The sequence below is a fragment of the Lynx rufus genome, unplaced genomic scaffold (genome assembly GCF_022079265.1).
Source record: "Lynx rufus isolate CCGP_SWC_20201006 ecotype Redwood Valley unplaced genomic scaffold, mLynRuf1.p SCAF_7, whole genome shotgun sequence".
Lineage (NCBI taxonomy): Eukaryota > Metazoa > Chordata > Mammalia > Carnivora > Felidae > Lynx > Lynx rufus.
Genome location: NW_025814889.1, coordinates 125,949,599 through 125,977,214, shown reverse-complemented (window position 1 = coordinate 125,977,214; position 27,616 = coordinate 125,949,599). Strand labels below are relative to the sequence as shown.

At 42.7% G+C, this 27,616-nt stretch overlaps 1 long non-coding RNA gene across 1 annotated transcript; it reads left to right on the top strand.

The window, feature by feature from the left end:
* Window positions 1–1,484: 1,484 nt before the first annotated feature.
* On the top strand, window positions 1,485–25,916 carry LOC124501805 (uncharacterized). Its single transcript, XR_006959818.1, has 2 exons — window positions 1,485–1,680; window positions 25,774–25,916. It is a non-coding gene; the product is annotated as an uncharacterized LOC124501805 (long non-coding RNA).
* Window positions 25,917–27,616: the final 1,700 nt, after the last annotated feature.

Here is a 27,616-nt window from a genome sequence, read left to right as displayed (position 1 = left end):
CACATTCCATTACTCTAGAAGGGTGCTTGTGTTTTCCAGAAAGCAAAGAGAATGGATTGCTGCCAACTCTCCTAAAATATGAAGCTGTTTATGTTTCTCTCATACATATATATGAATCTGCTTCATATATATATATATAGTACAAGAAAAATCTGGAGTAAAGGACAATTATAAGGCATTCCTGGCCATGACATTGTTTATGTTACAAGTTCACCTGCATGTACATAATCAGCAAATCCTGAAAAGCTGAGTACAATATAACTGTGTACACATAGATATTAATGCTGAAACCGAATTACTTATTTAAAGGAAGGCTATAGTGGTTATATTTGTAAGTTAAAAATTCTAAAAATTTACAAGTTTATGTAGATCAAAACTTTCAAGAGCAAATCAATTAAGGTACAAACTAACCATATATAAAAAAACAAATGTAGTATGGTGGAAAGAGGGAGTGCTTTGGATTCAGGCAGACCAGAGGGCTTATAGCCATGTTGCGGCATTCATTATACATATGTCTCTATCTGCACAGGTGTAAAATGGGGACAATGATATTGTGGGGGCCATTTGTTATTTTGGTGGCCCAGCATCCCAAATGATAGTCCTCAGCAGATCATCCTGTGGTGTGGTCTTAGTTGTGGGTGATATCCTTTAGTTCTTTCTCAAGCCTGGTTTTTCAGCCTTCATCTAAACTCCATGAACTACCAAGGAGCATTTGAGATGTCTATTCAAAGTAGGTGTCTATTATTTGCCATTAGGCATCTTGACTAGAACACATACCCCACAGTTTGTTGGAGAATTAAAAGAGATAATATGTATAAAGAGTTGAGTAGAGTGACAGGTACATTGTATGGATCAATAAACTGTAGCTACTATCATTACACTCTTTTATTTGCTGCTATGATATTTACAGTTTTAATTGGTCCTGAGCAACTTAAAGGTATGAGATGTGATAATTTAAAACTATGCCAAGGAACTAATTTGAATCCACCAAGTTGGTGGTTACAGGAGCCATTTACTTAGCTAATGAGAGAGCCTAACAAATCACTCAATATTCACATATCGATGTGAATATTGCTATTCTCTACTCAGTAGACCAGTAAGTCAGGATCCTTTCAGAAAAACAAGTCTATTCCACTTAGTTCAATTGAGGGAATTCCATAAGCAGCAGAAATTATACACAGGAAGAGCTAAAAGTCCTTTTATGGAATGGTGAAACAACCCACATTATAGAATCAGTGGGAAGCTACATCCATCCCTAGAGCTAAAGGAGCAAAGGGACAAAAACAGAGCCTGGGTGTTGGGGCCACCCAGTGGGAGGGGAGATCACAGAGGGAGGGACTGAGGAGAAGAAGGTAGAACTCTAGAGGCGATAAGCCACCACTGGAGAGGTTTCCTCCAATGGTTGGTGGTTGAGGGTTGAGGGGAGGAGGAGGGACGGGTGTAGGGACGGGAGTAGAGGTGTCTCCTTTCTTCTCACCTTCTTATCTCCCTCCAGGACCACCATTAGCCAAACCTAGCCTGGAGCCAGTTAGCAAGGGAGGCTGGGAAATGGGGTATCCAGGATCCCTCCCCCCCCCACCTGCTCCCAAGACACACAGCAGAGCAGGGGAAGGGAAGAGAAAGGATCTCTGAGCAAGCAGAGAAAAAACCAGATGAACAGTTGGGTAAATTTCATTAAAGGTAAGAAAGAATCATTTATACTTTTAAAAGTTAACATCTAATGGCATTTTATTAGGGGAATTACATTCTAGATGGATATTTGCTAATTGAGACACACAAGAAATAACCCAGGAAGATGCCTAGGGCTTGCAGTGATCCCTCTTTCAACACTTACTCATTTATTCAATCAGCAACTACTGATTAAGTGCCTAGTATGCCTTAGTCTCTCTGCCAGGTACTGGAGATTAAAAAAAAAAAAGTTAAACGAAAAAGACACAATTCTATTTCATAAAGCTACATTTTAGTGGGGGAGCAATTTATACCATGCCTAGTGAAAGCCTGGCATGTAGGAAGCACTCAACAAATGCTTGTTTTATAAACAATTCTATAAATGAATAAAGACTATATCGGTTAAGCACTTCACCCCAACCATTGTTCTGGACACTATTACCGATGAGAATAAAAGGTGAAAATAAGGACTGTAACTGATATTTTAATTACAAGAGAAGGGTGAAAGAGCTGATGAAAAATGTATTAGAATTGGAATCTGATTCTCTGCGTTTACATGTACTATTTAATTTTAAGAAATAGTTATTGAGTGCTTACTATATGCTGGATATCAATAGGAAAGAGGAAATATCAATGAACAAGAAATATCAATGAACAAGGAAAATATCAATGAACAAGAAACAATGATCTTTGCTCTCATGAAACTCACAGTCCAGAGGAAAATACAGGTAAATAAATGGGCTATTTTATGAACAGTTATGACGAATGGTATGAGCGGCTAAGAGCACAGACATAGAGTCAAATAGGCAGATCAGGGTTCTAATGCCTGCTCTTCACAAGCTGAGTGATTTGGGGCAGGTTAATTTGGCTAAGTTTCAGTGTCATCTGTAAAACGGGCGAGTAGTGATGCCTTTTCCTTCGTATTAAGCACGTGAGAAAATGCACGTGCCTGGTACAGTTGGTGCTCAGTAGAGGTTAGCAACTGTTCTTTGTAGGTAATAATAATATACGCTATATTAAGAACAATTCCCCCCCAAATGTAGATATGTACCCAAACATTGTCCAAAACCTTAGCAATAGGCAAAACAAGGGGCACGTGGGTAGCTTAGCTGGTTAAGCGTCCGACTTCAGCTCAGGTCATGATCTCACAGTTTGAGAGTTCAAACCCTGCATCGGGCTCTGTGCTGACAGCTCGGGGCCTGGAGCCTGCGTCCGATTCTGTGTCTCCCTCTCTCTCTGCCCCTCCCCCATTCGTGCTCTGTCTCTGTCTCTCAAAAATAAAGAAATGTTAAAAAAATTAAAAAAGAAATAGGTCAAACAGATTATTGGATGTCTTTTCAATATAGTGCTGTTGTGGTAGAGCAGACCCATTCTAGGATTAACCGATTTGCTAGCACTGTGTACCTTTTTTGGACTTTCTATTTACTATTGGTTCAGATATTTTACAATTTTGGAAAAGAAGACATTAATTTATTGAAAACTGATAACAACACAGATGATTTTTGTCTATTGCCAATACGAATGAAATGATTTCTGTTCCGTAGAAGAGATGACCCTAGAGGTTCCTGCTTATTGCCCTATAAGACATTAGCCAACTTGGTACCTAACCCACTTACCTTGTTCTAAGATTTTTTTTTTAATGCCTTTGTGATGACTTATGTAAACCTCTGTTGCTCAAATGCTCCTTAAATCGGCTTTATCATTTTACTGGCTACCCCTTTAATTAATAAAACGAATACTTTTTTTAAACCTTATGTTTCTGCTATTTTATACAGTCACGTTTTTAACTTTTTGAAAATTGTCCCTTCACAAATAAAGGTCAATCTAGGCTTCCATGGGGGAGCATACAGTGCAGAGCTGAGGACCAGGCAGGGCTCCCCAGAGAAAGTGGTACCTAAGGAGGGACAGGGATAAGAAGTTCTCAAGCTGGGGCACCCAGGTGGCTCAGTCGGTTAAGTGTCCGACTTCATTCAGCTCAGGTCGTGATCTCATGGTTCGTTGGTGAGTCTGAGCCTCATGTCGGGCTGTGTGCTGACAGCTCAGAGCCTGGAGCTGGCTTCTGGTTCTGTGTCTCTCTCCCTCTGCCCCTCCCCCACTCGCACTCTGTCTCTGTGTCTCTCACAAATAAATGAACAATAAAAATCTTTTTAAAAAAGTTCTCAAGTTAACTCAGTGGATTAGATGCAAGCCCATAGACACATTACTTGGGTTAAATTTACTGTAGAAAAATTTGGTTGAAGTCGGCCTAACTGATGTGGAAGAAATTTGGTATTGCTTAGCTAAAAACGTGGATTGGTTTAAACTATTTCAAGGGTGTTTTTACGGTTTTCAAAAATGGAAGTAAAGGGCTCACTCTGGTGCCACATGCAGACTGGGAGGTTCATCGTTCCTGCTAAATGAGATGAGCAGTTCACTGCATTTTCTAGATCGAGGCAGACATGCTGAGAGATTTCTGCGCGGGCCCAGAACTGAAAAAAGCCTGGTGTAGAGGGCATTGTAAGGAGTGGGTTTCAGCCCCCAGATATACTTTGTCAGAATTTGCATGCCACAGACCCTGGGGCTCTCATGTGGCTGACTTCACTCATTTGCATGATTCACTGGGCCTTTAGGCACATCTGCTCTCTCCGTGAAGAAAACACCGGCCTCAGCCTGTTAGCAATATTGTCACCCAAGAAATCTTGCTAAACACCACTAGATGGAAAAACAGACTTCAGGCAAACTTTTAAAGCATGTATCAATAACATATGCCTTGTAATGATTTGATACATGAAAGTCACTCATTTTAGACCGTGAATACCTTGTGTTTAAGGACTGTAATCAGTTCATCTAAGTTTATTTTTATTTATTTTGAGAGAAATAGAGAGAAAGCATGGGAGGGACAGAGAGAGAGGAAGAGAGAGTATCCCAAGCAGGCTCTACACTGTCAGCACAGAGCCCGATGCGGGGCTCGAACTCACAAACTATGAGATCATGACCTGAGCTGGAATGAAGAGTCGGACACTCAACCGACTGAGCCATCCAGTCACCCCTCCAATTCATCTTTATAAGTATGGAGACAGGGAGTTTGAATATCCAGTTACTGAACTGGGATGCTCATCCCATGTTGCTTGATTGTGAATTGATTGGTATTTGAGGTGTTCTTCTTCACGAGCAGGAGAGGTTGTGCTTAATTTCACTAGTGCTTTAGGTCTACCTGGGCTACTGGTGTTTATTGGTGGTCCTCTCAACAGCCACCTCCTACACACAGACTGCCTGGCGGCCATGGCTGAGACCACCCTGTGTCTTCTGAATATGGTCATTGCCATGCCTGCTCCATAAGAACCTGGGATGGGGGTTCTTCTTCTGAAGCACATTGAGCTGTGCCCTCATCCAAGTGCGCCTCTCTTCAGATGTTAAGAGAACAGGAGGTACTCCTGCGGTGCATTGAAGCCTGCAGTAAGTGATGCTGATGTTTGCCCCAAACCCTCTGTCAGATAATAATCTATCTTTACATCAGTCTGTATTCTCTTACACAATGCCCGTCACATAGCAGGCATTCAGTGCTGTGCATAGTGATCAATGAGATGACCTTAGAGGCAAAACTTCTAAATATTGGTTGGGAGGGCAGAAAGCTAGTTGATGAAAGATCAATGATTAAGAGGAGAATTAACTCTGATAAGCTTTATAACTGTTCTTGTCTTCTTTTTGTTTCACTTGAAAAACAGGAAATATTCAGGGTGCATGGATGGCTCAGCTGGTTAAGCATCTGACTCTTGATTTTGGCTCAGGTCATGATCTCACAGTTTGTGGGATCAAGCTCCGCATTGGGCTCTGCATCGAGCCTGTGTGGGATTCTCTCCCTTTCTCTGTCCCTCCCCTGCTCACGCTTTCTCTCTCTCTCTCAAAATAAATAAATAAACTTAAAAAAAAGAAAAAGAAAACCAGGAAGTATTCAAGTTAAGCAGAGGGATTGGAGAGCTAATTGTGAAATTGAAGAAGGAAGTGTATTCCGTTATCTGTTTAAACTGGAAAAAATCTGGTTGTCCCATTAAAGAAGAACAAAAGATACATGAATGCTGAATGTAGAGGTTCTTGAGGAAAATCTAGATAGATAGATTTTCTGGAGTTAGGATAAGCTGAAATAAATGTTAGGCAAACCAAGAAAGATTAGGGACCAGTTAGGACTACACAGAACTTTGTGAAAACTGATGTTTGATCAAGCAGTGTTTCAAACAGTTATAACTACTTATAAAGACACAGAACAATCTAAATATTTCCTTTAGGGAATAGCAGGGGTAGGAGAAATTGGCATAAGAGAAATTAGCATAAAAGAGTCTGGATTTATTAAAATAAACCTAGATTTGAATTGTAGTCTTATCTACTAGTTACATGATTTTAGGCAGGCTGCTTAATCTTATAGAGTCTGAGCTACTCTACCTATAAAATAGAAATAATAGGGGTGCCTGGGTGGCTCAGTCGGTTAGGCACCCGGCTTCGGCTCAGGGCATGATCTCGCGGTCCGTGAGTTCGAGCCCCGCGTCCGACTCTGTGCTGACAATTCAGAGCCTGGAGCCTGTTTTAGATTCTGTGTCTCCCTCTCTCTCTCTGACCCTCCCCCTTTCATGCTCTGTCTCTCCCTGTCTCAAAAATAAATAAAAGTTAAAAAAAATAGAAATAATAATACCTAATTACCCAGAAATCCTGCAAAAGCAAAGTGAAGTGTAGGTAAAATGAACATGCACCAGAAATTGACAAACCATGCATATCCATTTTCTTTTCCCCCTGTTGCACATCCTCCCTTATGGTTAGATATTGACACGTGACTGAGTTCTGGTCAATAGAATGGAGGGGAGTGATGTGTGCCACTTTCTAAACTGACTCTTAATTTTTTCTTTAACACTTTACTCATTTTTGAGAGACAGAGACAGAGCGTGAGTGGGGGAGGGGCAGAGAGAGGGAGACACAGAATCTGAAGCAGGGTCCGGGCTCTGACCTGTCAGCACAGAGCCCGACACGTGGCTCGAACTCTCAGAGCGTGAGATCGTGAGGTGAGCTGAAGTTGGATGCTTAACCGACTGAGCCACCCAGGTGCCCCTAGACTGGCTCTTAAACACCACTCTCCCCATACATGGACTGTGCAGATAATGTGGAAGCCCAGAAGAGAGGAATCACAAGATGGAAGGACCCTCGGTCCCTGACTGCCTTCTGGTCAGAAATACCCACTTGGACTTTATGACAGTAAGATGTAAGCTGTTATTTAGATTTGGAATAGTTGGCTTTACCTTGACTTATTTCATATATATATACATATATATTATTTTATATATACCTTCATTTATTATACACAATGTATAAAATGAGTGATCTATTTATGTATATATTTACAAACATAAATATATCATTTATTATATGTAATATATTATGTATAATATAATTATATACCTTCATTTATTATATATGATATATGATAAATATATATACTATGTAATAATATAACTATATTATATGCCTTCATTTTACATTATATATAATAACATATAGCATATACAATATATAATATATAACATGCTTAGGCCTACCGTGGGAGGGGCTTCAAAGAATTTGTAGACATATTTTATGTTATTTATTTAATTTATTTTTTTTTGAGAGAGAGAGGTAGAGAGCAAGTAGGGGAGGGACAGAGAGAGAGGGAGATAGAATCACAAGCAGGCTCTGTGCTGTCAGTGCAAAGCCTGATGTGGGGCTCAAACTCATGAACCCTGAGATCACGATGATCTGAACCAAAGTCAAGAGTCAGGTGCTTAACCGAATGAGCCATCCAGGCACCCCTGTAGACACAATTTGAAACTACCACAAACCCTACTTATGCTTTAGGGACATCAAGCCACCCATTGATCCTTGAATTTGTGGCCAAGCTTCTCCATACTTCTTGCAGTGCCGCTGAGCCCACAAATTTACTTCCCAAATTTCTACTCACCATTTAAGATTCAGCTTAGATGCCATCTGCATTATAACGTTTTACAGCCCCACACTTGGAAGTAATTACACGTTCTTTGTTCTGCCCAGTGGGTCCCTGTTTCAATTTCCCTTAGGTGATCTGAATACGTTATTTGTTGACAGATAAACGAACAGAATAATAAAATCTCAGGTGTGAAAGTGACCTTAAGTGTTACTTACAGCATCCTTTATGAGTTTATTCTTATTCATGTTTTTTCCCCTCTGAATTTTTCCTGTCTTGAAAGTAAGGAGCAAGTTTGACTTACTTTTATAACCAAGCCCCACCCTTCCACTGTCAACTCTTCCAGAACTACTCTGGCCCCAGTAGACTTTCAAGGAGGGATGATAAAATGAATAAGCCTGCTTCCCTCAACACACACACACACACACACACACACACACACACACTCGTGTGCATATTTTGCTAATTTGCTACTTTTCTATCAACTAGGTGATATTTGGTTTGAAGCAGTTTGGAGCAGTTGGAAGAGATACTTCCAAATGCTGAAAGAACATAAAGTGCTCTTAATTCGCCAGATGCCATCAGTCAGAATTAATGGTCTTTATCATGGCTACTGTCCAATTAACAACCACTTTCCTGGAGAAGATTGATGGTGTTGTTCCAAACAGACAAGGGTCACCCCTCAGCCCATCCTTTCACACTCCTCCCTTCTCTGACTTTCTTTTCTCCAAAGGCAGAAGTTTCTGGGCCACAGCAAATGGATTAACCAAGATCATTCTGCTCATAGTAGATATCAGTGCTCAAACAAACAACTTACTGTTGAGCAGTTTTGATTTGTAAACGGGTGAATGTTCCAAAAATTTTCAATGGATACTTTACAAGAATATCTAGTTAAAGTTCCTTAGGTGACTCACAAAACATTGTTCAAGCAATAATGTCTTCAAAACGGCAATTGGTTATATTGAAAAAAAAATACAATGCCAGCAATGAAATAAAACTGAAAAAGAATGAGTAGAGTTTTTGCAACAACTTCTCCAGCATGTTTATGTTTGAAGGAAAAAGCTAATTTAAAGAAAGAAAAACTGAGGTAGTAGCAGAATTTGGGGGCATATATACTAAAGTCTTCTTGACCTTTTCCATGACTTTGAAGCTTGATTTATCTGGTTTGCTTTTAAATCTAACTCTGATCTCCAACTCTGCACTTTTTTTTTTTTTTTTTTTAAAGTATAGGCCTAGAGTCCCAGCCCTCACAAGCTTGGGAGTGGAAAATGATGTCACACTTCCTTCTTGTACTTAAATTGTGACAGCATGGGGGCCTCCCAACTGTGTTGCTGGAAATGAATCTCCTTTAAAGCATCGCCCAGATATTCCTGAGCGGCAAAATGTGCCTCTGAGCCTACAGATGCCACACAGCACTAATCCCGCTTGTCCCCGCCTACTCAGATTCCTGAGTGTCTACATCCAATGCTCACCGAGATGGTTGGCCACCTCTGCCTGTAAGCCATAGGACAGCCAAGATCCATGCCAAGTAGATTAACTCTGTATGCTTCTGAAGCTTCTGAACTTTCTGTTTGGGCTCCATGCTGAGGTGGAAGTCATCCTCCCTCCCTGACCTTGGTTGCTCATGCTTCAGGCCCCACGAGGTCTGGCTTTATCAGTTCCCACACAGCTTGGTATCCAGGAGACAGTTCTGTTAGTGTGCAACACAATAACTGTAGCACTAATCAGATTCTAATCAGACATGACTCTTGAAAGAGTTATATTTTATTTTCTTCAAGGGAATGAAAAGAGAAGATGGGAGGCAGGCTTTCCTAAAAATATTGTTAAGACTCAGAAGAGGAGTGGAAAGGAAGAAGAGGCTTTAAAGGGATGTGTGTCTTTATGTGCATGTCCTACTTGGCCACCGAGTGAGGTAGAGTCAGGCAAGTTATCATTAATTTATTCAGCAAACTTTTATGGAGCACCTGCTGTGTGCCAGGCGCTGTTTGTATCTGGAGAGCCAAGCAGTGAATGAAGTAGGCAAAGTCGTTGTCCTCAAGGAGCTCATATTTTAGTAGAGGAGGAAGGGGGCACAGAAATAAATGGATCCATATGATAATTTCAGGTGTGACAAGTGCTATGGTGAAAAATGAAGCAGGGTAAGGAGATGGACAGACAGGTGTGGCATGCTATTTTAGGGAGCTTGGTCAGGCAAGGCCTTAATGCTAAACTTATATTTGAGCAGAAATCTGAAGGAAGTGAGGGCATAAGCCTGCAGGTGTCTGAAGAAAGAATGTTCTAGGTAGGGGGAATAACAAATGCAAAGGGCCTGATATGGAATCATGCTGGCATACTTAAGGAAGAGTGACTGGTAAGGAAAGGGCCAGGGGTGGGACATGAGGTTAGAGCTAACCCAAACCAGATCACACACAGCCTGTAAGTGATAAGAAGCGAGAGAGAAGGGATAAGAAAGGGATAAGTAAGTGATAAGAAGTTGGAGAGAAGGGATAGGTTGTTGCATATGTTTTAAAAGAACCATGCTGGCTCCTGGGAAGATAACCAGGTATGGCTGGGCAGGAGGGAAGCAGGGACGCCAGTTAAAAGGCTGTGACAATTATTCAGGCTGGAGACGGTGCTGGGAGATGGGGTCTTGCTGGTGGCCTGGTCCCTGTGGATGGAGCATGCCTCTGAATAGCAAATGAGTGTGAATCTAGAACCTTTTATCTTGTCCTGGGGGTATACTTTGAGGTGCAGCTCTCTGACTTCCATGTCTCACAGCAAGAAAGAGATTAACTGGGATGGATATAATTGAATGAGTAGGAACATAGGGTCATCAAGACCCTCAGGAAAATCCCCAAGTGGGAACTGAGACTCTGGCATCTCCTTGTAATTCTTTTTCTGTGTCCAGGAAACAGGCGGGACTCGTGGAAGATCATTCGTCTTAAAGAGTGCATGCCAGAGTGGCTACTTCAGTTTAGTTAGGATGCTTTCAGCTCTGAGGAACAGAAATCCCACTCAAATGAACATACACAGTGAGGAAATCATCTCCCATACAGGACCTCCAGAGGTATTCTGTTTGCTCACTCATTTTGCTATCAGTAGCTTCATAGAGAGTACCGCACGACCTGCTTGACTCTTCCTTTTTCCCCAACACTTAACTTCCAGTTATGTGCACTATGAAATGCACTTACTTATTAAGTTTTTAGTATTGTCTTTCTTTTTCCATTAGCATTAAGCTCCAAAAGGGCAGGGATTATTGTTTTGTTCCTTACGTATCCTAAAAGCCTAGAATGGTGCCTAAAACCATGGACGCACTTAATAAATATTTGTTGAATGAATGAGTAAAAGAAAGAAACGTCTTCCTTTGGATCTCAAATGAGGCACATGGGGGTGTCATGATGGCCCCATAGTTTCTCTCCTGGGGACGTAAGAAAAAAAAGTCAGGAAACTCTGCATTTACTGGAACAGTTTCCCTGTGGCAGCCAAAGGCACCAGGCTGTAAACTGCAAACCATACCCCATTGTTTGTTCCCCAAGTACTGAATGAGGAATGCTAGGTTCAGGATAGTTCCAAGGATCTTCGGGCTTAACCAAGTGGTGGATATCACTTGACAATGTATTTGGTAAAGATTAGAGTGTGTGGTCCCTCTGACTGGTCTCAGCCTCTGGACTTTGTGTCCTAACCAATGGCATCCTAACTTTGACAGGCTCTACATTCATGAGAAAAAGAAGCACTCGACACCATTCCCTTTAGGCTGCAGATGTGGTCAATTCATTTTATTAGTGTCTGCTTATTAAGCCTCCCTTCCTTTGTTCTGTGCACCGTGAAAGATGCACAGTGACCAAGAGATAGTTGTGGTTCTCAAGTTTAGTGAGGGAGCCAGTTTGGTGCAGGAGGCAAACATACAAATAGATAACTGTAATAAAATGTTATAGGCGTGGAATTGGATGTATATACCAGGCACAGTTGGAAGAAGTGATCAACTTCATGTGGAGGGAACAGAAAAGACTACAGAGAGGCAAGGGACTAGTAAGTATGGTTTTGAAGGTGAAAAGAAGTTTACCAAGCACCTATTGGATAGGAGAAGGCACAGTGGCACTCCAGGGAGAGCAAATAGCAGGTACAAAGATATGGATGTAGAAAGCAGCACTGTGTATTTAGAGAACCACAGCTGATTATGTATTTCTGGAGTACAAAGTGCCAGGAGGGGAGTTACCGAAATTGAGGCTGAAAAGCTGGGCAGGGGCCAGAGTAGTAACACTTTGTATGCTCCGATAAGGGGCTCAGGCTAATTTTAGTTGATGAGTTTTCAGGAGGAGACTGAGAGAATTAGATTTGTGTTTAGAAAGATCACTGTGGCATTCAGGGCCAGATGGATTTCAGAAGGGCAAACTGGAGTCCAGGAGAACCACTCGCACAGGAGAAATAATAAGCCTTGCCCAGTTCCTACACTGCCCACCAGGTGGAGCAAGTAGGCCAGAACAGCTTGGTTGCTGGCTGGTGGAGTGAAGCAGGAGAGACCACCAGCAAGGGACTGTTTTCAAGAGCAGAAAGCTTCTAAGTCAGGTGTTCATAACCCTGGAAATAACTGTCTTGACTAAAAAAAAAATCTCTAGAAAAAGCTGGAAGTCACTTAAATGTCCACAAATAGAGAGCCTGTGTGCTATCACAAAACATCCAAGTATTGGATGACTGAGAAACCATTTAAAGGAATGAAGTAGCTTCATGAACACTCATGTGAAAAAAAAGTCCAAGTGAAAAAAGCCAGTTGTAAAATAGTGTATAATATGATTCTTGCTATGCAAATCTCTAGAAAGATGATGATAAAATTGATATTAGTGGTAATTTCAAGAGAGGGTTTGGGGGCTATTAATTGTGAGTGAGTGTGTGTGTGTGTCTGTGTGTGTGTGTGTAACCATTTTATTGAGGTATAATTGGCATACGATGAGCTGCACATATTTAAAATGTACAATTTAATAAGTTTTGACATACATATACAACTATGAAGCCATCACCACAATCCAAAAATATATCCATTGCCCTCAAAAGTTTTCCTCACATCCCTTTGTAAGCCCTCCCTGCCATTCTTCCCTGTCCCCCATCCCCAGGAAACCACGGATCTGCTTTCTGTCACTAAAGGTTTGCATTTCCCAGAATTTTACATAAATGGAATCATGCAATATGTCTTGTTTTTCGTCTTGCTTCTTTCGTTGAACAAAATTAGAGATTCATCCACATTGTTAAGTATATCAATAATTAATTCCTTTTAATTACGTAATAGCATTACATTGTATGGATGTTTCACAATTTGCTTATCACTCACCTGCTGATGGACATTTGGATTATTAATAGCTTGGGGCTATTGTAAAAAAAACCAGAAAACAAACAAAAAACCCACTAGGAAAATTTGTGTACCACTCTTTGTGTTTTCATATGCTTTCATTTCCCTTGTGTAAATACATAGGAGTGGACTGTCTAGATCATATGGTAGGTGTAGGTTTAATTTTTTAATAACCTGAAAAATTGGTTTCCAAGGTGGTTGCACCATTTTACATCCTGCCAGCACTGTATGAGCATTTCTGTTTGTCTATATCTTTGCCAGTATCTGGCATGATCAGACTTTAAAATTTTAGCTCTTTGGGACACCTGGGTGGCTCAGTCGGTTAAGTATCCGACTTCGGCTCAGGATCTCATGGTCCGTGAGTTCGAGCCCCATGTTGGGCTCTGTGCTGTCAGTTCAGAGCCTGGAGCCTGCATCAGATTCTGTGTCTCCCTCTCTCTCTGCCCCTCCCCCACTCATGCTCTGTTTCTCTCTGTCTCTCAAAAAATGAATAAACGTTAAAAAAAATTGTTTTAGGGGCGCCTGGGTGGCTCTGTCGGTTGGGCGTCCGACTTCAGCTCAGGTCACGATCTCACAGTCTGTGAGTTCGAGCCCCGCGTCGGGCTCTGGGCTGATGGTTCAGAGCCTGGAGCCTGCTTCTGATTCTGTGTCTCCCTCTCTCTCTGTCCCTCCCCCGTTCATGCTCTGTCTCTCTCTGTCTCAAAAATAAATAAATGTTAAAAAAAATTGTTTTAAATTTTAGTTCTTCTAATGGATGGCTTAAAGTTTCATTTCTTTGATGATTAACAATGTACATGTTTCATATACTTATTTCCCATTTATAGATCTCCTTTGGTGAAGTGTTTATTCAAATTTTTGTGGGCTATTGACATTTATATTTCACTTTATACTTCTTAAAGTTGTTTTTTTTTTTTTTTTTTTTTTTTTTGAGATAGAGAGAGATAGAGTGTGAGCAGGGGAGGGGCAGAGAGAAAGGGAGACACAGAATCTGAAGCAGGCTCCAGGCTCTGACCTGTCAGCACAGATCCCGATGCAGGGCTTGAACTCATGAAACATGAGATCATGACCTGAACCAAAGTTGGATGCTTAACCAACTGAGCCACCCAGGTGCCCCACTTCATAAAGTTTTAAATTTTACAATGAGCATATATCTCTTTTGTAATTAAAAAAAAATTAAAATATCTCAACCCAGAATACAACAATAATTACGACTTGAACTTTGAACTTAATAGCAGTATATTATGCTAGGGTAAATGCGAATCCTGATTATACCCTTAAAAGATGACATATTTGGTTTTCCGTTTCAAATTAGTAGGAAAAGAGACCTCAAAATCATTATGATTCTTATTTCCATTGATGAATGCATGTGAGCAATACCGTGAGTTTAGACTCCAATGAGGCGGGCTTCAAAACTCACAGCCCTTCTACTTATCAACCCCGTGTTCTTGGGAAAATGCTGACAGCTTCAATTTTTTTTTTTTTTTAGAGAAAAGACATGCCACTTATCCTGTAAGTTCATTATGAGGATTAGACCTGATATTGTAATGAGCATGCACAATAAATAGCACATCCCACGGTTCCACAAATATTAGAACTTCTACGATAAGCAGCTTGAGTGTCTTGACAACCAGATGTTCAATGCTTAAAATTCAAGCAAGGGCTAAAATAAAGCACAGTCACAGTATTTTGTAAACGAACTTTTGAAACTAGTGTCAAGACAGGCAACCTCCTTTGTGATAACAGAGATCACTGGCCCTCCCTCGTCCCCCTTTGCTTTTAAAGAATCTGAAAGAAGAGCTCTGGTTGCATTTGGTTCTGAAAGAGGGGAGAACAGGAAACAGGAAACTTAGGCTGAAAATTGACTTGACTGAGTGAACATGTAGCACATGTTGACTTTCTTTGGACGAATCCTCAATATCTTCTGTTGCTCAACCCACCAGGTGGTCTTGCAGGTGCCCATGGTACCCGGCAGGGTGCGGCAGAGATGGTGCAGGGCTAATGTGCTGCACGTTTCAAATTGGAGTTAAGGGCAAATCAGGGCTGTTGGATTAGTGTCTGTCATAAATTGCTGTATGTTGTGTATTGCAGTGGAAAGAATCTTGGCAGCCACAGCCCAAGAGAAGCTTTTGGAAGGGAAATAAATGTGAGGAACATCAGCTGAACCCATGGCTAGAGAAAGGAACTCAGAACTTAAGACTCCTTCATGTCTGGCCCTCGCTTCTTTAAGAGGCCCAGATTTACAGGATGCACCCTCCCCTTGAGCCCCACGACCCTTTGCATCTTCTTCAGTTATAGCACCAATGGTCTGGTATGGTGGTTACCTGTTCTATAAGCTGTGAGTTCTTAAGGAACTTAATCATTAAGTTCTTAAGGATTATCATTTGTGTATTTTTCCAATTTTGTGTATCTTCAGCATCCGGCACAAAGCAGATTCTCAATGAAATTTATGTATGTGAGAGTAATAGAGGAGGGTAAAATGTTTGCTGTCCAGCAACACAACAGTCCAAGCAGAGTGGATTCAGTTTCAGTGAAAGTTTCTTTTGTTTGGTGGGGCACCTGGAAAGGTTGAGCTGAGTCTGGAGCTTGGGGCTTGAGTAAGCAGGATAGCTGTGCATTATGGAGGAGTGTGGAGTTGGGTGTGGGGGGAGGGTGGGGTAGGAAAGCAATGGGAGGAAGGGAGAGGATTACGTGAGATACTCATAGAGCAAAGCAGACAATAAATAGTACTTCTCCAGGGCCTGGTAGCCAAAGCGTTTTGTTTTGTTTTGTTTTGCTTTGTTTTGTTTTCATAGGGATGTTTAATATTCATATTGAAGTTGTTCGAGTTGCAACAGTGTAAGCCTGTCCTTGCCCTCCAACATCCTTGATAAAGTCTACATGTTCAGATAGGCCTGTAGTGTGGGTTCACTGTAGAAACGAGCAAGGGGTTGAGTTTCCACCTGGGTCAGGGACAGCAAAGATGAGACCGTTTTCTGAATGAACTGGGGCAGTGGAGCCAGGAGTTGGAGGTAGCAACAAGCCATAACAAAGTCAACTTACAAAAGTAAGTGGAAATCTTGGGTAAGGCTTCCCAACTTCCCTTTAGACACAAATTTGGGAGTCTTAGCTCATTTTTTTTTTTTTTTAGTTACAGTGATTTTATTTTGTTTTATTATTTTTTTAAACGTTTATTCATTTTTGAGAGAGAGAGAGAGAGAGAGAGAGAGAGAGAGAGAGAGAGACAGAGCTGTACGGGAAAGGGCAGAGAGAGAGGGAGACACAGAAACCGAAGCAGGCTCCAGGCTCTGAGCTCTCAGACACAGAGCCCGATGCGGCGCTTGAACCAACAGGCTGTGAGATCATGACCTGAGCCGAAGTCGGATGCTCAACCGACTGAGCCACCCAGGCACCCCAGTCCTAGCTTATTTTGTCTTACCATGCAGAGGGATCACAGCTGAAGTGTATGGTGCAAAATGAAGGAGGTAGGAAAGGAGAAAAGAACCAGAGTGAGGAGAAGATGCTTTTCCTTCACTCAGGCTTTCTGGTCTACCTGAGGTATAAATGCTATGCGTGGAAAGGCTGCCAATAATGTAGGACAGCGTAAGAGTAACGGAAAGAGCAAACATCAGCGTAAGAGCTTAGGGGCAGGAAGTAGAAATTCTCACAAAGGAGATCAGTCTTGAATTAACCTTGAAGAATGGATCTACTGCTTAAAAGAAGTTTAATATCTATATTTCCATATATAGTTATATGTAAATTATTTATCTATTCTCTTCTCTTATCGAGGAGAGTGGGGTGGGTAAGATGCTTTGGCTCTGAAATCAAACAGACCAGGCTTAAAACCCTGGCTATCAGCTGTATGACTTTGGGCAAGATAATTAAGTTATCTGAGCCTCAGTTTCTTCATTTGTAAAATGGAGATAATGAAAGTACCCACCTCAGAGAGTTGTTGGGAGATTTAAACAAAATAATCTATGAAATGTGCTATGTAGTAGGCCTGGCCCAGGATAAACACTGAGACATACTAAGTGGTATCTATTTGTCTGTACGTTTATTAAACAGCTTGGAAAATATAGGCAAAAGCAGAACTAAAAACCTTTGATAGTATCACTACCCAAAGAAGAAAACCACAGTTAATGCTTTAGAGCACCTTTCTAGCTTTCAGTCAATGCACAATTTAGTTTGGCCTTTTCTCTTTTTGTATTGCCATTCCGAATATAAAATTTAAATCTTAATTTTTACTTAGTTAAATGTAAGATTTTTTCCATATTATTATAATCCTTTCAAAACATTTTTAATGACTGTGATACATTCTGATTGCGTATTGTAATTTACTTAGTCATTCTCCTATTGTTAGACATTTGTGTGGATTTCAGGCTTTTCTCCCCGCCACCCCCCCGCATTCTAAATAATTCAGTAATAAACAAGTCTGTACCTAAACCCTTTCCTCTATTTTGTATAATTTCTTTAGAAACAATTCTTAGAGGGGCGCCTGGGTGGCGCAGTCGGTTAAGCGTCCGACTTCAGCCAGGTCACGATCTCGCGGTCAGTGAGTTCGAGCCCCGCATCAGGATCTGGGCTGATGGCTCAGAGCCTGGAGCCTGTTTCCGATTCTGTGTCTCCCTCTCTCTCTGCCCCTCCCCCGTTCATGCTCTGTCTCTCTCTGTCCCAAAAATAAATAAACGTTGAAAAAAAAAAAAAAAGAAACAATTCTTAGAAATGAAGTCACTGATGTAGAAGGGATCAACAGTTGTAATGCTCCCACTTACCGTCAAAAGAGTTTTGTAGGCATCAGGTGAAGGTGGAATGTGATTAACCAGAGGCCCAGGCACTCATTGGGTGATCTTTGCTGGTGGGCAGAGGCACCAGGCAGAAAAAAGTCTGGAGATGGAGATCGTTCTCTTTTTTCGGCCAATCTGTTGAATATAGTCTGAGAGAAACCTGACCCAGAGCATGAATTCCAGGAGGAGGTCTGGATGGGCTTTTTTATTATCTATTTATATTTATATTTAGTTAGTTATTTTTCTCTCTTTTCTTCCCTGTGGCAAGCAGGCTTGGGATCCTCCTTGGCTCCTTCTCGGACTCCTTGCTGGGTTCAGAGGCAAATGGACTTTCTCTTGGGATCTGTTTCTCTGTGGCTGCATCTCATCCAGCATGGATAGATATGCACTGTGTCACCTTTCCTTGCAAAATGGCTTACCCAATATCCTAAGTGTCTAGCTGTGATCTTGCAGAACAGCTTCATGCACAGCCTAAAGCCCAGCTAAAAATAAAAATAAAACTTCCTGTGGCTTTTGTGTCCCTTGGGGACCGCCTGGGGAGGGTTTTCCATTTGTAAACTGGAGATAAAAGTCTCAGGTGGGATTTGGGTTTCAGCGTCTCTGGCTGCATTGCCCAATATTCTCTGGATTGCTAGTGACAGAAATCCAGCCCAGGTACCTTAAAGGAAAGTGATGTGCTGGTAAATGTGTAACAACTGGCCCTTGGATGGGGGCTGCGGCAGGGGCGGGGGGTGGTTAGAAGCACCGATCTGCAGTGTTTTCAGACTTCCATGGGCCTGAAAGCCAGAAAGAGCCTACTCTGGTACACTAAGGGTGGGAGAGATGATGGACTCAGGTCACTACCCTGTGAGAAGAGCCCAGATACAGAAAATGACCTCAGGAATGATGGGGACGGGGGAGTCTAATGCTAACAGGATTCCCTGCAAACCAACCTATTTTTTTCGTACTATAGATATACTCCTTCCATATTACAAGAGGCTACTGGCAGCTTCCAGGATCATGTCCTCAATCATGTCCATGTCCAGAGGGGAAAAAGGGCTTCTCTTCCAGACAGGGCTGGTTTGAAGAATCCCAGTGAAGGCTGACCAGGATAGGTGCATTGTCTGAGGGTCATGGGGTCTGTCAGAAGGGGGAGGTTGAGTTTCTGGTCAGACAAAACCAGTAATTCCCATTACAGTGACCATCTCAATACTATCAGAACCTGGTTCCCATTTCTACGAGTCTTCTAAGTGGCTGAATCAATGACAGCATTAAAGGGCTATTTCATCCTACTCGCCTTAGTATTATATTTTATAGTTAAAAAAAATCTCAGCTAATTTCTTAGACAAAAATAATAGCCCATCAGTATTTTAAATACTTCTATTTCTCATATCACAAGTGAGGTCTGCAATATGCTCCCATGTGTTGAATAATCATATTTCTTCTTCTGTGACTGATTTTTATGTCTTCTTTTTTTCACTCAATCTCCTGAGGTTTTAGGTTAAAAAAAAAAATCTCTTCTTCAACAAGTACTACTATGATAGGAAAAGATAGGATTCAGTAGGCAGAGAGGGAAAGGTTAGGACCTGAGGTCCCTGGGTGGGGAAAAACACATATTTTGGAACAAGGCTGGGAGTGTCTGACTCCGGCCAAACCCCCTCTGGTGTAAGGTTCCTCTTAAGAATGTAACAGGCCCCACCTACTCCCCCTCAGGTTTCCCTCAGGAATTTGACAAAAGACCTGACTAAAAGTAAGTAGACCATAAAACGCATGCCCCACAAGGAAGGATATGGCCATAGACCGCCCCTCATACAATGGAATTGAGCCAGTCAGGAATGGACAACCCAGCACCTAGAGCTCAATCGAGTCAATAAGTGTAGGACGTGAGAAGGAACAAGGGGGAAGGGGAGGGAGGGTTGACCAGAACCTTATAAAACAAGGTCCCTTGCCTAGTGCCTAGTGCCTAGTGCGGGTATTCGCCTTCGAACGACCTCTCTGCAAAGAGACCTTTCATTCTATTCTTTCTTAAACTCTAATAAACTGTTGCCTGCTGCTCATTTTATTCTGTGTCCTCCTCTTCATTCTTCGAAGCGGTGAGACAACAAACCCTGGGTGTTGGCGTAAAAAAAAAACCTGCGACCTTACTATAGGCCAAGTGTCTATAGACACAGGAAATACAAGACCAAACAAGATAGTTTCCCATCTTCAGAGCTCTTATCCTATTCGTATGGTCTTTTTAGAAGATAATATTACTAACTTTTGTCTGTCATATTTACAGCAAAAATTCTTCCTATATGCTATCCTTCTTCTTTAATAGGTAGCTTTACATTTTTGTGTAGTTAAATCGGATCCACTTTCCCTTTAATAAAAACTTTTTCTCTCATGCTTACAATTCCATTTCCCCTACCCAAATTCTAAGCTAATATTCATTTTATTCATTTCCTGTTTTTCTAGGCTTGAAACTTTGTATTGAATGATTTAATTTATTTGTAATTTATTGTAGTGTGTGGGTGAGCTGAGCATCTAAATGGATCTTTTTTTTCTTTTCCTTTCTTTCTTTTTTTTTTTTTTTTTTTGCCAACATTGGACTTAATGAAGTCTTCCCTTCTCCGTTGATTTGTAGAGATGACAGAATGAATTTTGCTCGCTGGAGAGGTGAGGTGGGGGTTGTTGAAGGGAAACTGGATTTGCTGAATTTAAGGAATATGTATGGAAAATGGTGAGGAAGAGAGAAGTATGGGCATATATGGGGGTGGGGTAAAGGTTTTCTGGAATAAAGGGTCCGTATAGTGCATTGATTCTTTTTTTAATTAAAATTCTTTTTAAATTTTATTTATTGTTGAGAGAGAGAGAGAAAGAGAGAGAGAGAGCACGAGCAAGGGAGACACAGAATCTGAAGCAGGTTCCAGGCTGAGCTGTCAGCCCAGAGACTGACACAGGGCTTGAACTCATGAGATCATGACCTGAGCTGAAGTCAGGCGCTTAACCGACTGAGCCACCCGGGTGCCCCAATATATTGCAATGATTCTTAACCAGGGATGGACATACCTGTTGACCAGGCAGCTTTAAAGAAGTACCCATGTTTAGGCTCTTCCATTGGTAGGTTGATATGAGACTAGGGTTTACCTAGTTTTTAAAAAGCTCCCTGGGCACTGCTGATATGGGAAACTTCAGGGGATAAAGCTAGTCAGATGAATAGGGAGCAGACTGAGGGAGGTGTCAATGCCAAGCCCAGTTGAACTGTAGGTCCAGGAAGCCTCTGAGAGAGAGTAGAAGGAGCATGGACTCTGGACTCAGGCAGACACAGGCTTTAATCCCATTTATGCCATTTGCAGGCTGTGTGATTGGGGCAGATCACTGGTCTTCTCTGAATCTTATTTTTCTGTCCTAAACAAACTTAATAGTTACCTCATAGGATTGTGATGAATCAGTGGGAAATCAAGTATAAAATGCCTGGCTCAGCACCTGACATTTTAATTAAGTCTCCTTTCTTCCTCTTGACCAAGCCTTTGGCCCATGCCAGGCCTGCCTCATGGCTGTCTTTGAGATGAACTGATGCAAGATATTTCTAGAGAAAACATGCAAATACATGTCAGGATGAGAAACAAAGAGAGGTCCAAGTGGCCTTTAGTTCCAGACGTTTCAGCAGCCTTCCCAGAAGCTATACCTTTTTGGAGACAAACCCTCCTTCCTTAGAGAAATGTAGAGAAGCTTTGGACTTTCCAAGGGTCTTGCCTTCATAAACTTGGCAAAGGCAAAATCTGGCTTCACTGTATGTAGGCCACTTTGGCTCAGTAGCAAAGATAACTCCAGCTCCTGGGCAGCTTAGTCTATAAACCAAGGATGGTTGTTGTGAAAATAAGGCAAGCAGAGTCACTTTTATGAAAGAAAATTCTCACGCAAATCTGTTTACAGAGAAAGAATCTCCTTTCTCCAGAATGGAAAATGCCATCACTTCTCTGAAGATCCACCTGCCTTAACTTCATACCATTGGTATTCATTCAGCGATTTGACAAATATTTATTGATATCACTTCTGTTTGACAAGTACTTTGGAACTGGCCTCTCTATAAGCACTCACTTGAAAACAGTTTTCCATGCTGCCCTGCATATAAGTTGACACCAAATATTTATTTTTGGGTGCTAATTAGTACTCCTTGGAGGAATGCTAATTAGGAGGCTAATCGGTATTCTTTGGAGGTCACCCATCCAAGAGGCAGTGAGGATGGGGAGAAAGGGAGAGGAGTTTGGAATCAGAAACATGTGTCTCAAACCCTAACTCTTGATAGGAATAAGCTATGTGACTTTAAGTCGATCATGAAAACACACTGGGCCCAGGTCTTACTTTTCTTTAAAATGACTTTCTTACTCTTAAGCCAGTGCTCTCTTCCTGGAAGAGCAGATTTGGTAGGTGGAAAAGAAGAACAAACTTATTCAGTCTAGAAGATAGAAAGTTGCATGGTGGGGCACCTGGGTGGCTCAGTCGGTTAAGTGGCCGACTCTTGATTTCAGCTCAGGTCATGATCCCGCAGTTCATGGGATTGAGCCCCGTGTCAGTGATGGTGCGGAGCCTGCTTGGGATTCTCTCTCCCTCTCTCTCTGTCCCTCCTTCCCCTGCTCTCTCTCTCTCTCAAAATAAATAAATACAAACATTAAAAAAAAAAAAAGAAAGAGAAACTTGCATGGTACCCGAGAGGAGAAAGAGAGAGAGAGAGAGAGAGAGAGAGAGAGAGATGGAGAAGCAAGCCAGCCTGCCAACGGGGAGGGTGTGTTTGGGAACGAGAGGTAACACTGTGACAACGGAAGAAGGGCACTTCTGCTTGGTACACCGGTCACACCCTAAAAGCTCAGTATTTTAAGGTGGGGTCTTGGAAGTTTCTGGATGATGGAGGGGCTTGAGCTTCTGAGTGGGTGGCTGGGCGGGAGATGAACGCACCGAAGTTGTGTTGCAACGTTCCAAAGTCGGAATTGAAAGTTTCCTCCGAGTGGAGTGCTCGTCTGCTCCCCCTTCACTTCTGACAAATAGGTCAAAAGAAGGGTGGGATTTCTTTCACTTGAAGAAAGAACAATAGGACCTAGGCTTATTGGAGCAAGAGGGCCTTGAGTCATTAAGGATCTGCCTTTCCAAGAGACTTGAAATCTCCTGGCTGACAGAGGTTCAGAGGGGAGTTCATTAGTTCATTACTGACTCAATCTCTTCCACGTGCTGGACAGGTCTCCTGAATTTGCTGTGATGATCATTGTGTGTGAAAGCTTCCAGGGAGCACCTAGTGGCCTCTCTCTCATCCACCCCCTTCTAGGTGAAATCTTTTCTGAGGCTTATCTGGGTTGTAAACAGCAGGCACCTAGTTCTGGCCGCTGGGTCCCATGTGATAGCCCAAAGCTGATAAACCCGGAGCGTGCTGTTCCCCTAAGGGGTCCCTATGAAATGAAGCGGCCCACGGCTTATCAGAAGTCACAGAATCTCAACTACTGAACTCCCCTCCCTACCTTTTTGCAGGTTGAGGAATTCAACCAAAGCAATAGAATACTGCATTTACATACAGTTCTGGTACCGTTTTAAGACCTAAGGATTTTCAGAGCAAAAGGCCAATGTAAGGAAACAATAAGTCTCTGGTACCGTTCAATTTCAAGGGATAACTGGGTGTTAATGGTTAGGGACCCAGCCTGCACAGGACAGTGAGATTCAGTTCACTAGGCAGTTACTGAGCTCTTATTAGATGCCAGGTTTGGGGCTGGATACTGCCCAGTGGTGACGGTGGGAGAGATCCAGAGATAATAGTGATAACGACAGTGATGAAAACAGTAACATGTGCTAAGAGCTGACTATGTGCCAGACATTGTGCTCATTTGTTTATTCCCCAAAGAGTAGGGGCTGCATAAATACTTGCTGGATGAACTATTCACTCACCCTAGCTACACTGGCCTCCTCTCTGCTCCTCAGATGCACCTCAGGGCCTTTGCAATCACTCTTTTCTCTACCTGGAAGGCTCTTCTTCCAGATATTTGCGTGGCTGGCTCCCTTACTTCCTTTGGGTCTTTACGCCAGTGTCATCTTCTCAGTGAGATCCCTTTGACCAACTGATCTAAAATAGCAACCCCGGGGCGCCTGGGTGGCTCAGTCGGTTGAGCATCTGACTTCAGCTCAGGTCATGATCTCACAGTCCATGAGTTCGAGCCCCACATCGGGCTCTGGGCTGACAGTTCAGAGCCTGGAGCCTGCTTCAGATTCTGTGTCTCCTCTCTCTGCACCTCCCCTGCTCACACTCTGTCTCTCTCTCTCTCAAAAATAAACATTAAAAAAATAAATAAATAAATAAAATAGCAACCCCAATCACACAGCCCTCTTGTTTCCCTTTCTCCACTTTACTTCCCTCCCCACCCCCCTTAGCACCATCTGTCATACTGTATTTTACTGATGTGCTATTACCTGGTTTCCCTTGCTGGCATGAAAGCTCGACAAGGATGGGGATTTTGAACTGCTTCATCATTGCCGTAGCCCCCTTGCCTAGGTCAGATGCTCAGATTTGTTCAAGGCATGAATCAGAAGAAAATAATACTTTTTGGGTCAGTTACCTATGCATCAATAGCACTAAGGATGGTGCAGTGAAATGAGACAGACAAGGTTTTGCCCTCTAGAGACTCAGGGCCTGGTAGGGATAGGATATTGCACTAATTACATACTAATCTCCATTCTGCTGAAACAGAGCATGCTGGGTGCTTTAGTGATATTATTTCACTGAAATCTTACCACAACCCTAGGCCATTGGTACTATAAGCCACAGTTTATGGATGGTATTTTAGGTTTTTTTCTATTGCTGAAAATATCCAGCTAGGCTCGGAATTATAGAAAGGCTAGCTTTATTTAGTTGGCACACACGAATGATGATTATGTATATGAAGCTTACAGTTATAATGGTCTTTTTCATATGTGTTATCTCCCATGAATCCTGCAAAGTATTCATCTTACTCTATAAATGAGGAAACTGAGGACGAGTTAGGTAACTTTCCAGCACCATACACCCTAGTATGTTTTCCAGATAGGATCAAACCCAATCTGTATCCTTACCACTCTCTCTCATTCTGAGGAGCCCAAATGATGGAGGGACTGATGGGGGCGGGGGACAGGTGGTCAGGGACTAGATTTTCCTTAGAAGGAGGCTGCTGGGACTTCCAGATTGGAAGGCCGGGGAGAAGAGCTTGAACAAAGAACAAAGGCTTGGAGGTGGCTGTGGGGCAGGGAGAGGTGGGTCGAATAGAATCCTAGCTGGGAGGGGAGGTGTAGCTCCCATACCCTCATTCCCCGCCCCCCACTCCTTGTCCTGCGCTTTGACCTTGATACGGAGGTATGGGAGATTCTTGAGCAAGACTGAGGCAGGAATGAAAATGTTCTCTGCGGGGCTGGGTTTTTACAGCAACTCTTCTATCCTGTTTACTTAGAAATCCATCATAGCCATGTGCCTCTTATATTTATCTGGCTAACTTAGCAACATACATTTGTAACATGCTGTCTGAACCTATCATAAGACACTGCATTTGCACATATTACCCACTTCTACTAAACTTTCAAGACTTTGAGACACTCCCAACATTTCACCCCCTGAAGAGTGGGTAGTCTGACAGTGCAGGATGCTGAGAATCAGAAGGCATTGTACGTTACATACTGTCATATCCATGCAATTATCCATCCAGCATGTTTTGAGTGCCTCCTACAATCCAGGCAAGCCGCCTGGCACGAGGGATAAGAAAAGGAACAGATTAGCCTCCGTCCTGAAAGCTCTAGTGTGGATGACAGCACATAAACAGGCAATCACCATACATTGTGGTAGGTGCTATGACCTTCTAGGAACTGGAGAAGCACCAGGGAGGGACATTGTATGCAAGTTGGGGGTGGGGGTGCAGGAAAAGGGTCAAGGAAGCTGTGTTCCTTAGAGAATATGGCAAATTAGGGCAACTGTAGGAGAGCTCAGTCTGGCTGCAGAGAATAGGAAGGGGTTTGAGGGAGAAATGAGGCTAGAGTGAGAAGCAAGGGTCAGATTGTGAAGGATTTATACATATATAATTTTCATTTCATTTCATTTCATTTATTTTTATTTTTTTCCCCTACAGCACACCTAAGGGGTGAAACACATCCACGAGCAGCATGGTGAGAGGGAGCCGTTGTGGCGGTGAATAACCAGTGATATAACCCTGTCCTCTCCTTCCCAGTTCAAGATTCATGATGCTTATTAAACATGTGGATTTTAGCAGAAGGCCTTGGATAAATTACTCCATCAGACTAGGTTTGTTTTCTTATCTGTCTATACATTCATGTGCTAAATAGGAGTGTGAGCTCTCAATAATCTAGCCATGATTCCTACCATTCTCAAGTTGTGTCACCCTGTCCAAGTTGCCCACCCTCATTGGTGAACTGGATTGGTACTACTGTGGCATCTCGATCAAAGGCTCACTGAGAATGGAAGGTGGTCATACATGTTAAGCCCCTGGCATAACGCCCGGCACACAGTAAGTGATCAGTAAATGTGAACTTGCTGTGATATGGCAGGTACCCTGCAGCCTAACGGTGTTAGCAACCACTCTCTCTGTCATCCCTCTCATCATTGCCGTCGTCATCGTTGCCATCATCATCACCGCTCCCTCCACCATTCCTGAGATCATCATAATGATATTGACATTCTACGAGGTCATTCCTCACTGGGCTCCTCCCCTCCACTGTCCCTCCTTGTGGTCCTTATGAAAGGGAAGGCCCTACATGGAGGGATTTTACTCATGTGAAATTCATAACATTTATTGAGCTCCTACTATGTGCTGGACATTGTGTTCTAGGTAATAGGGGACACAAGAGTGAGCTAAGTAAAGTTTTCATGCACGGAACTTCCACTCTAATGAGAAGAGGCAGGCGGTAATAAATAAAGAAGCAAATATGTAGTCTGTCAGAGAAAAACAGGGAAGACGGACGAACAGTGTCTCGGGTGGGGCAGTTGTTATTGCCCATGAGATGGTCAAAGACGAGCTCACCTACAGGTGACATTTGAATTGAGGTGACGGAGGACACCACCATGGGGATACCTGGGGGTAAAGTTTATCAGACGCAGGTTCTGACATTACGAAGGCCCCATGGTAGGAACATACTGGCACATTGGGGGGTGATAAAGAGGCCGCTGTGGCTGTACGTCAGTGATCCACGGGCTAAGAGGGGTTCACATCAGAGAGGCAGCAGCAGCCCTGTCATGGGGCTGTGGAGGTCATTGCAAAAGCGTTGCCTTTTACTCTGACTGACATGAAACGTAATTGGGGGGCTTTAGAGAGAGCTGTGACATGACCCGGCTTATGTTTTCAGGGACTGCTCTGGCTCTTGGTTTGAAAACAGACCACGGGCAATGGGTCCTTTAGCAGGGGGGCCAGTGTGAGCTGGTGGCGACTTGGATCAGTGGCAGTGGCGCAGGTGGTGAGAAGCGGAAGATGCTGGATGTATTTCGAAGGTAAAGCAAACAAGGTTTACTAATATATTGCACTGGATGTTGGGGGTGGGGATGGGTGAGAGACAAAGAAAGAGTCAAGGAATGATTCCTAAATAACTGGATGGATGTTACTGCTGGGACGAGGGAGACTGAGTGGAGCAGGGGTGGAGGAGAAAATCGACTTAATGTTCACATCGCCTCTATAAGGTAGGTGCTACGGTTATGTTCCATAAAACTGGGACTCAGTGAGGTGAAGCCTGTGGTCCATACGCCATGCACAGTGCTGTGAGCTCCAAGAAAGAACTCCCCTGCGGCACGGGGCTATAGCATTTGGAGTTGGGGAGCTCCTGAGGGTGGGAACTGCTGAGCCTGTGTCCTAGCACTCCAGAGCCAACTACGCAGGAGGCCCCCACCTCTAACTCACACCCTGTTTGCAGGGCATTCAGGCACCTGTCCTAGCCTCAGGGGGCTTCTTGTCAACCTGGAACCAA